This window comes from Poecilia mexicana, unplaced genomic scaffold (assembly GCF_051168715.1).
Source record: "Poecilia mexicana isolate PSO_F unplaced genomic scaffold, ASM5116871v1 scaffold_1, whole genome shotgun sequence".
Lineage (NCBI taxonomy): Eukaryota > Metazoa > Chordata > Actinopteri > Cyprinodontiformes > Poeciliidae > Poecilia > Poecilia mexicana.
In genome coordinates, this window is record NW_028263370.1 from 11,620,718 (window position 1) to 11,631,768 (window position 11,051).

The following is an 11,051-nucleotide window of genomic DNA, read 5'->3' on the forward strand; positions in this document are numbered from 1 at the left end:
AGGTAAATGATAAATCATGCTAAAGTAAGTAACTGAGTTTGTTTTAATTTTTCATGGAATTAATTGATTTATTGATTATTTTGACAGGTCTAGCAACACACATAAAGCAGCTCTGAAAACATCAGTGTGCTTAAATATTGCTCTTATCAAGTCACATTACTAAAGGCATAAAAATGCAGCTCAAGCAGTCAACATTAGTTAACGTTGGCACTGGCTTTCTAATATTTATGTCACATTACTGAAGAAACAAGAAACATTGAGTTACAGATGAAGTTCTGCAGTTTACCACATTTTAGTTTCTACTTGTAATTACTGCTTATGAAAATAATGCAATATTTTAACATTTTATGGGAAAATTATAGGCTATGTGGGCTTTTTCACTGGTTGGTGCTGTGTCTTATCTGACAAACAGCACAGACTGTGCAGAGCTACAGAGGCCTTCTCTGTGCAAGTTACAAATTATAATTAATGCAATCAAACATTGAACAGTAGGACTGTATATAGGCTTGTGTAAGTACACACATTCAAATCTGAAGCGTTTATATTCACTATTACTGTTATACAAAAACCACTGCATGCAAACATCAGGTGGGATACAGTGAAAGGATATTTTATGCAGCAAGTCTGTGGGTTTAAGCTACAGTATGCAAAGCACTGTGCTATTTCCCACACATTAAAAAGAAATATTGCAGATTAGCCGTGATTTCTTCAAGGTGAGAATGAATGATGTTGGGATAACAGACTAATAAATCCCCAACTGGTATGAATATCGTGCTGTAATAGAAAATAGGCCAGAAAGCAATCACTCTAAGAGTGTTGATACCACAATTCCCTTACTACGTTTAAGCCTGAACATTCATTATACACCTGGCAGGTTTAGTTTTAAATTCCTCCTTTAATGTTTCTTCTGACTGAAGGTGATGTTGATGTTTTCAAATGATCCAGCCAGAGACCCAACTTCAATCTCCTACAAAACGTTTTGAGGGAGGATTAGGGGGATGGCAAAGGCAACTTCCAACCCCAGAACAGACGTGGAGACAAAGATGAAAATAACAGTAGAAACAAACACGAAGCTGCTCAGTAACTAAAAGCATTCGACTGCTATAATGCCAAAAACGATTCTTCTAGTCATTGTCAAGAAGGCTGTAATTTTTGACATGCCACTTTTTTAAATACTTAAATTAAAACATACATGTTTGCCTAAATTCAATCTCCTTTACTACGAATGTGGAAAGCCATGAAGATGTTTTCCTGAAAAGAGGGGGAAGCAAACTGACTTGGAGAAGGCTTCAGTAGATAACAGGAAGGCTAAATGTACTGGAACAATATTGCTGCTCTGCTTTATCCTTTTGATCCTTCAACCTCTGTCTGTCGTAAAAGATCACAGAGCAACGGCACAAAAATGCACTCAGACCCTATTTAGGAAGGCCAGATACACCAAGTATTTTCTCTTTGCTTTAAGTTAGTAAAGCCATCATTTGTAGAAGCAGCTTGAAAAGAAATTGTGACTTGCCAAGCGTGAGATTGAACGTAAATATCCTGCTGTCATGGGTTCCATTTTTAGCATCATTTGACAAATCAGATATTTCATTCATGTGTAAAAGAGCAGTACTTAGTTTGATGAAGTATAAAGCCTATCGCTTCTACAGAAGAACTTAACAAGTCCACAATAAAACACACAATAAAACCTGAGGCAATGACAGTTAGCTGCCTGCCAGTGTCGCATTTTGCTGGTGGATAACTCACACGTATGCGCCTTTAGCTCGAGCTCGAGCCTTGGCTTCGAGTGGACTTGAAGCTCGCCAGGAAGGGTTTTTTCTTGATTGCAGGAATCTGGCTGTCTTGAGCCTCTACAGACATCTGTGGCCACACAAAAGTTGTTACCATGCTGACTGCACACCAGCACTGCACATGTTGGAAAATGAGATTCTGGTCTCATAGAGTGGCAGTATATTCAGAGAGCTGCAGACATTTTCTGGGAATAATTCAATCCAAATGGCCTTTGTGAATAAGATTGAGGGGAAACAGACTTTGACAGCAATCTATTTTGCAGCACTTGGCACTGAAGATAAGCCTTGCTACTAGGCTATGCTACAGTTAGCTTAAGCAAAAACAATACAGTCACTGAAATACATTCTCCATCTGGGAGGAAAAAGTCACAACAATCATTTCAGTCTGAGGCCAAGTAGGACCGAACTAAAACACACATAAAATGTGACATAAAAAGCAGAAATGGCTTGCTTACTGCAGGGAACAGCGCTTTGCTTTTTTTATTGCACCAACGTGACATTTGAAGCAAAACATCTTTATCTGTGAGATCCCGTTTGGGTGATCTTTCTCACAGCTTTTAAAGCCAGCCATCGGGAGAATCCAGAGTAATTTTGTTGCATTGTTGTGAATGCCACTGGAATATACTCTCCATCTAGGAAAGAAATCATTGTTGAGGACAATTGTTTCTACAGAGTGCTTTCTACTATATATATATCTGAAGTTTGTTTCTCCTCACTGTCTTGATATCAAGTCAGACTAAAGTCAGTGTTTTAGGTCACTGGGATTACTAAAATGCTTTCTATTTCAATAGAGAAGTTATTTCTGTTTTTTAAAGTCACAGGTTTACATAAACTAAGCAAACCCACGTGATGATGTCATAGCTTTGAAAGCTTCTGATAGGTTGACTGATCATTGAAGTTAATTAGAAGTACAACTATGGATTTACTTTTAGACGACACTGCTTCCTTGTGTGAAATCACGCAAGTTATCAGAAAGACAGTGGACCTCCAGGAGTTCATCCTTGGACTTCATGATGTCTGGATGTGCCATAATTAAATAAGTAAATAAAAGCTTGGGGATGTCCATTTCATAGTCATAATGTCATAATCTTCAGCAAGAGCGACACAATGATTAATGTGTTTTGGTGTGAAGTGTTTGTCTTAATGAACTGAAAGGTGCCCACCCGTAGTTTGTGTGTTTGCCTTTCAGGTGGTCGTGCATTGCAGCAGTTCAAACATGAACACACAACTCTGCCTTGCACAGTTTGCATTCAACTAGATGTCGCGAAACAGAAACAATACTGTCCCCAAAAATTGTCTTTAGTGGTTAAGAGACGTACCAGCAGTTAAATTTAACGGTAGCATATTTTTCTTCTGTAGTTGATTACACTGATAAATCCTTGCAGGCCTACATAGTCTTTCTTTGAGATCTTAAACTCAAAATAGTCACTCATCTTTTAAAAGGTTGACATCAGAGTTCATCTGAGTCATTTGTTGTTTTGCTTTCTGTTATAGTGTCTTGCAGCTGCAGCTAAGGAGGAGTATTGCTTTCCCACATGTAAAAGATTATAAAAGCATTCATAATTGTATGCAGATGGCATACATTTTGACCCAGTGAGCTAAGAGCCTTGATTTTTGAACCCTTACAACATCTCTAAAATTAGCTGCAACAAGCCAGAAAACCTTCTCTTAACAAGATGCAATCCAAATTAAATCTTCAAATAAAAAAAAAAACAAATTTAAAAGATGTTTTCAGATGCACTCATCTGAATTTTGTGGCTTATTTCAAGTCTCAGTTGTTGTTTTTTTTTGTTTGCTTGTTTGTGAAGCAATGAAAAAAGTTTATTCAATCACGTAATTGAAGATAGTATGACCAGCAGCAAGACAAAACAAATATCTCCGACTCTGCCTTGAAGCATGCAAAGCCCTCCTTTAGCTCAGACATTTCCAGTCAAAATTTCACAATCTAAGATCTGTGAAACAGAGCCTGAAAGCTCATGAGAGGTGAAGACGAGCAATGCTGCAGCCTTTCCGTTATCTGCTTCAGGTCTTGCTCTCTCACACAGCCTAAAAAAACCAAAAACGTATCAGAATCAATCATAGAAGATAAGCTTCTTTTCCACTCTGCGCACTTGCATTGTAAGCATGAAGGATTGCTGTACAGTTAACAACTGGATCCCACCATATGCTTACTGTTGCTACATTCTGGTTCAATAGACGTTGCTGCAAAGTCAGTGACTCAATGCAGTGTGATGCGTTTTCTGTGGTAGAAAGCTTCATCAGTTACCATAATAAACTGATTTTGATTGCTGAGTTTTATTTCTCAGGATCAAATTGGAACGTCTGTAACGGTGTACGACTCGACTGGACTGACTACATATTTTCTGGATATAAACTGGATCTGTCCGTCTTGTAAAATTCCTTTTTGAGGCCGTGCTGGTTGTATATCTGATATCTGATATACATAAACTAAACTGAATTGAATTAAATACCTTCCTACCTCAACAGTGCTTAAGTGCTATTTATTGGCAAAAGATTAGATTTCATTACTTTGGAGAACGCTCAAGTATTTCATTGAGACACCACAGCAATCGTCAAACTCGCTGCAGCTGGCCAGCTTACAGAGGCACCAAGTGGCTTTGGCCTTTACTGCCTCTTTCATCACGTTTGAGCCTCCACTTCTTATGACAATATGTTTGTGTTTATGAAGTCAGAGTTAAGAGCGAGAGAGGAAGGTAAAATAAAAAAAAAAACTCCTTACGCAGCTGAACCGCCGACAATGGGGCGGGGGGTACGCATGTGAAAGTGCAGCGATGCAGAAAAGACAACATCAGAGACAGAAACATGTAAACAGAGAGTGGATGAGAAAGTGTGAGCATGTGTGTGCACCGGGTGGGAACATAAATCTGCCTCTGCTGGGAGTCGAAGAGACGGGGGCCGCCTTTGTGTGCAAAAAGTTCATCCTGGTCTGCCTGCACAGGTAATTTGCAGGCAGAGCAACATGCATACTCATGAGTCATTTTCAATACAGATTTGACAGCAAGAAGACAGTTGCTCAGTGAGGGCTGTCATGGCACACACACGCACACACACGCACACACACATATATGAAGACAGAAAACAAAGACGCAATGTAGAACAGAAAATGAAGTGGGTGAAAATCTGTCAAAGCAGACAGACAGAGGGACAGACTGGGTGGAGGGGAGGGAGATGGGGGCCCTATCATTCATTTTCACAGCCTGCAGGATGAACAGGGCCTCTGTGCTCCTTCTCTGTTCAAACACACCTCACGGTTGTCTGCTCCCTGCAACAACAATGCACACGCGCACGCACACACACACGTACACATACACCAGCCTGCCTGACAGTGAGCACAATAACCCCATTGAGAAACATCGATAAGGGGTAGAAAGACAAAGCGAAGAGAAGGATTGACAACGTGCGTTACAGTCTCCTGGACCACAGCAGCTTATGAATCTGCAGAAACTGCAGTGCAGCAATCTCATCAACTTGACAGGCCTGGGACGCATTTGCTCTCTGTTGTTCTTAATCTGATATTTATGTAAAAAAAATACTGTATACATATATATATATATATATATATATATATATATATATATATATATATATATATATATATATATATATATATATATATATATATATATATATCCACACAAACATCGGCGTTTGTACGTAATTTGGTCATGGTAAATCGGTAGTATTGTTTCTCAGGGGGAAAAGGGCGGCGATTGTTGATCTCTGCCCTCTTTATCTGATTACTCTCACACACACCCACAGGGAAGCAAGCGTGCACCCACATGCAAACCTCTGAGCGTTCTCACTAGGTGTTGTCCATGACCTCGGCCACACACAGACTCGCGGGCTGGGGCCGCGAGGCTAGGAAATCTCTACTCCAAACACAAACGCATTCCAAGCCCTTCAACCTTCAAATTTCATCACGAACTCCAAATGTGTTTTATTGGGATTTTATTTGCCCGACTGACACAAAGTGGCCTACAACTGGGAATTTAAATAAGAACTATTCATGGTTTCCTCATATTCTTTACTTACAATCCAAAACCTAAAACATTTATGCATCCCTTCCCCACCCCATCCCCCATTGTCAATAATTTCTAGAATCACGTGTAAAAGTTGACATCATAAGTTTCTTAGAGGTATGTCTGTGTCAGCTTTGTACATCTAGAAACTTAAACGATTGCCCTTTCTTCTTTGCAAAATAGTTTTATAATCAGTCAGATGGGATGGTCAGAGTCTAAACATTCATTTTCAAGTCTTACCACTGACTCTAAATTAGATTCAGGTCAGAACTTTGAATGATCTTCTAATGAAAGAACAAGTTACTCCTGGAACGTGATTCTTCACCTCAGCCTCAAACGCTCAGCACCTCCTAACAGGTTTTCTTCCAATATCATCCACATTGAGCTTCATCAACTTTCCATTTCTGGATTTCCTAAAATACCAGGGACCTCTTAGCTGCATCTGTGATTAACTCTCTTCTCACCAAGCCTTTCAACAACCACGATTCAATAAACGTTTTTTATGCGCTTTTTGAGGTACCGTATTAGAAAGGGTTGACGGAAAAAAATCAAAGTCCAAGCCTCCAGCATTGAGGTGAGGGACTTTCTCCATTTTTCTGAGATGTGTGGTCAATGCTAGTTTGCCAATATAAATTATTACAACCAAAGAAAAAATGTTCACAGTTTGGCGGGTTTTTTTTAAGAACATAATAGCTGTGTTCCTTACACTCCACGATGCCGATTTTCTCTGTCAAACATCTGGGGCCTTCACAGAACAACGTTATGTAAACTGAGATTAAATTACACACAGGAGGACCAAGTTTACTTCTGAGGGGAATTGGTTGCACTGAATTTCTTTTGGGGCTCTCAAAGAAAAAAAAAAGGGGGGGGGGCAACTGTAATATTTTTCATATGGGAGGGGGAATTAAAACCACATTTCTATCCATATCTTGTGCTTCATTGTGCTGGTCTAGCTCATAAAACCTTGATACAATACAAATTAATATTTGGTTGTAAAGTGAGAGAAAGTAGAGAAAGTTATAACAGTATAGGTTTGTTTGTTTTGAACAAATACATTCAATCTGCAAAGAGAAGTAGAGGACGGCTTTATGTTTTACAAGCTAACGAATTTAATCGACACAGATGTGTTTTGTGCTCGAAGGTGCCCGTGTGCTTTTTTTTTTTTCGTTTTCCACATAAGAGAAGTGACAGAAACTATGCACAGGAGGGGCCGCTTTACAAACTGAGGCACTTTCATAAGTGCAGGGCGAAACAAACAGGCACACAGGGAACAGAATGCAGTGCTTGGCCCAAAACTCGGCCCATAAATGTCCAAGTCACTTTTTCCATATTCAGCAACTCCTGGTGTCGTACAGAAAAATGCCGAAGGGGGGGAGGGGGTTCGTGACGAGGAAAAGAGGGATGAAGTCGGGGAGAGAGAAAGGGAGGAAGAGGGGGGCAGGAAATAGAACGAGGGGCCGAGTATAAACCAACTTAACAACCCAGGAGTCTTGAGCAATCAGCAATGACATCATGCAGACTAAAGCCAGGTCTGAATGAAGAGCAGAAGACTGGAGAGGAGGCCGATAGGACAGAAAGGGAGGCGAGACAGACGGTGCAGGAAGAGGATGACAGTGCTGCATTTCCACTATGGTGGTTGCAGCAGCCACTGACACGTTCAATTTTGTGGTTTGCACAACTTCACCAAGCCAACCAAAAGCCACAGCATAAACAAATCAAGAATGCAGAAAGATCACCACCACAGCCTGACGTGCAGATTATCATCACTGCATAAAATAGAGGAGGAAAATGTTTAAAAATCTCAGTGTATCACATAGACTGTCGTGTTTTATGAACTCCTGAATGTACGCGTGGGGAGGACGCGCGTTAGTGCAAATGTGATGCAAAAACAAATGCATCGGCGCCACGGTAACCAGGAGAGAGAGGCACGGCGGGAGAGAAGAAATCCCAGCGGCGCGGTCCAAAAACAGAAAAAAAAAAGCCAATTCCTTTGGTAGATGGTGTTTTTGACAACTTTAGTCAAAAACACACAACAGACTCAACATGAGCTACAAAGCCGACCCGTGTGAAAGCCAATCAGGGCTCCTGCAAGTTTTTAGAGAGGGCCAAGGAACAAAAACATACGATCCCCGTTCAGCCCCTCCCTACCAGCAAGAAAACAAAAACAGGAAGGTTTTCCACAACATTCAAATGAAAACACATAAACAACCAGATAAGCGACTTCGCTTTTGCATAAAACAAACAAGTGTATTATCTGAAAGACCTGGCAAGAAAAGAAGCAGAGGAAGTGTGGAAGCGATTAAGCAAGCCGGGGTCCAGGCAGCACCAAGCACCAATGCAAAGCCTTGGCCTCGCTCTCAGGGGCTGCGCAGCCCATACAGCAACAAACTGCTCCGGTATTATGTGCAAGTCAAGAGAAACACTGTTATGTATTCCCTGTTCGTTTCACAATACGCCATTTATGGTGCTAAAATTGCAGCCCTACAGAGAAAGCTACAGTGGAGAAAACACGAGGCTCAGTCATTTGTGGCGAGCTGGTGAAATTTAAACGCATTACAAATGAGTAACAACCTGTTTAAACTGTAAAAGAGCTTTGGTAAATTAATTTAAGAAACACCAAGACACCTTTTTGCTTTCAAACTAAATATTTAGAATTGGGTACTTGAGCAGCAATGGCCGTTTTAGCAGTTTTCCCTGGTGCACTTTTTCCTACCACTCAACTTTCTATGGATATATTTTTAATAGAAAAATCTGTGAAGAGCCATTTTCTTTGGGAATTTACCTTTTGTGGCTTCTGTGATTTCAAAAGGCATCTTGTGGACATCTGTACATAAGACTACTTCCCCATAAACCTAACCCGGACTAAGAGACTATTTGACGGCTCAGGAAACCTTTGAAGGTGTTTTCAGTTAACTATCCAATTAGTGTAACAACACGAGTTTCCAGAAGTTAACGTTTTCACAGTGTTCTAATTTTCCATCACAGAACTTTGGGGTTTTCATTATCTGTAAGCCATAATCAATAAAATTACAAGAAATAAAGGCTTGGAATATTTCACTCTACATGTGATGAATCTGTATAGATTTTGGTCTTCACTTTCTGAAATGAGTGAGGAAAAATGCTGAACTTTGTGCAGTACCGTGCATTCAGAAAGTATTCGCAGCGCTTCACGTTTTCCACTTTTGTCAATGTGATTTCCTGGTTTTCTATGTTTAATGCATTTACAAAAAAAATGTACATTTTACATTTAATACAATTTCAAATGAGGCTTCAACATGGCATAATGTGGAAAGAGTGAAACGCTGCGAATACTTTCCGGATGCGTTGTTATCTGTATGTTATTCTGCAACTCAAAAATTTGACTGCAACACTTTTACTAGCATATTTAGTCATTTCGGAGGTTATTTGTTTATTAATACCGCAAACTTTTCTATACTAGCATTGTGTGCCTGCAGCAGTTTTGCACCCGTGGCATGTGGGGTGAGGTATGTTATGTTTTCCAAATTTTAAGACGGCATCAAAATGAAAGAGAATTGATGGACCGACACCTTATTGGACACGGCAGCTTTCAGCCTGTCTGGAGCGCTAAGAGCCAAATATTACAACAGTAGAAAGCTGAATTATAGAAGAGTCCTATCAAAACAAAGAGGATGCAAGCTATTGTTAGACCTCCACTTAAGAAAACTCCTTATTAAATCAAACTAATCAAGGGTGAAATGGTGAAAACATCCCATTTGTACACTAACAGAAAAAAATTTTAGGGGGAATATAAGAATTACTACAAGCCATTAATAAAGCCAGCCATTTATTGTAGCTGCTAAAAAGAAAGATCAACCATCAGAGACATTTATTGAAAACATTTGAACAAAATGTTGGGGTGATTCTGGGTCAGAGATTTCCACAAGTTTTAATAATAATTGAGGAAAGTAAAAGATTACCACAAATTTCCCATTTTAAAACACTGTCTGAATTTTTGATGTACATACATGATTTGGGTAGCAATCGCAAGTTATAAATGAATTCTAATAAGTTTGTTTGTTTGTTTTTAGATTGTAGTACATTTCTTAACTAAGTGCATAGTTATAGTAAGTAAATGATCGTCAAAACAAATAAAAATAATTCTTAAAACATAACTCTTCTGAAACACCTAATCTACCAGCCCCAGTAGTTCATCATCATAAACACTACTTAACAAGTTAAAACATGCATTTAAACCACGATTGTCTTTTTATGAAAAGAAATAGAGCAACTAAAGTTAACCTAAACAATATGGATGTACACATAGGTTATAGACAAGCTGGAATTAGTTTTGCTGCATTAAAAATGGATTGAATGACAGAAAACTATGTAGTTGTAGCCTGGTGGTGTTTTGCTTAGAATTAGACCGGAGCAGCTCAAGGAGCTCGGAGCTCTCGGAAACGGGATATTTTTTCCACGCACGCCGCTGTGTGCGTGTCCTGCGTGGAACAGAGGTGCGTACGGCCAGTGTTAAAAGCTCAGCGGTGAACGCGTTCATTTAACCCGGCTGTGTTCAGATTGTCTCGTTCTCCGGTTCAGAAACAACTCAAAAAAAAAAAAAAAAAAAAAAGCTACAGGAGCAGACGCAGTGAGTGGAGCTGCAGCGGGGTCATGTAAAGACACCCAGTCATCTGCCGCTGCAGCCTCCGAGTCCTTCCCTCTCCCTCCACCTTGTTTGCAACACAGCGGGCCCCCTCAGATTCCTCCGCTTTTCGGTGTCGTATATAAGAAATAAAGTTGACCGCTTTCTCTTGTCTTCCTTTTTTGCGTTCAGAGCGAAACAACTTTCAGGTATCCATGCGAAAAATGACCCTTCATAGCACATCACTCACCTCCTCTGCTCCTCCGGTGGGTTCGCGTACTCCTCGGTGGGCTCTGCTGCTGCCACTGCTGCCTTTTCCTTTCTCCTCCCCTCCGCTTTTTTCCTCCTCCGATGCAGCTGATCTCCGGTAGGAGGAACCGAGGGACGCTGCTCCGGAAGTAAACAATCCTACTTTTTGGGGCCTGCCAGCAATGCATAGGGAGAGCAGTGACTGACCTGCAAAGCAGGTCAGACACTGCCTCCATGCATTGCATGGCAGGCACCTATTGTTCTACACCCAATAGAATGTCTCTTTATTATTATTTATTATTCTTCCGTCACCGTTAATGCGGCTCGGAGCCCTGCGTGTACCCCCACAAAAGTGGTATCAAATCGTGCGGC

The 11,051-nt window shown here is 40.4% G+C and overlaps 1 protein-coding gene across 2 annotated transcripts in view; it reads right to left on the bottom strand.

Annotated features, from left to right (window-relative positions):
* The window catches only part of apbb2b (amyloid beta precursor protein binding family B member 2b), a 53,712-nt gene extending 42,871 nt beyond the window's left edge, over window positions 1-10,841 (bottom strand). For both annotated transcript variants that reach the window (XM_088004457.1, XM_088004459.1), the window contains exon 1: window positions 10,681-10,841. The gene's annotated coding sequence lies outside the window, so the exon portion shown is untranslated. The remainder of the gene's footprint in view (window positions 1-10,680) is intronic.
* Window positions 10,842-11,051: the final 210 nt, after the last annotated feature.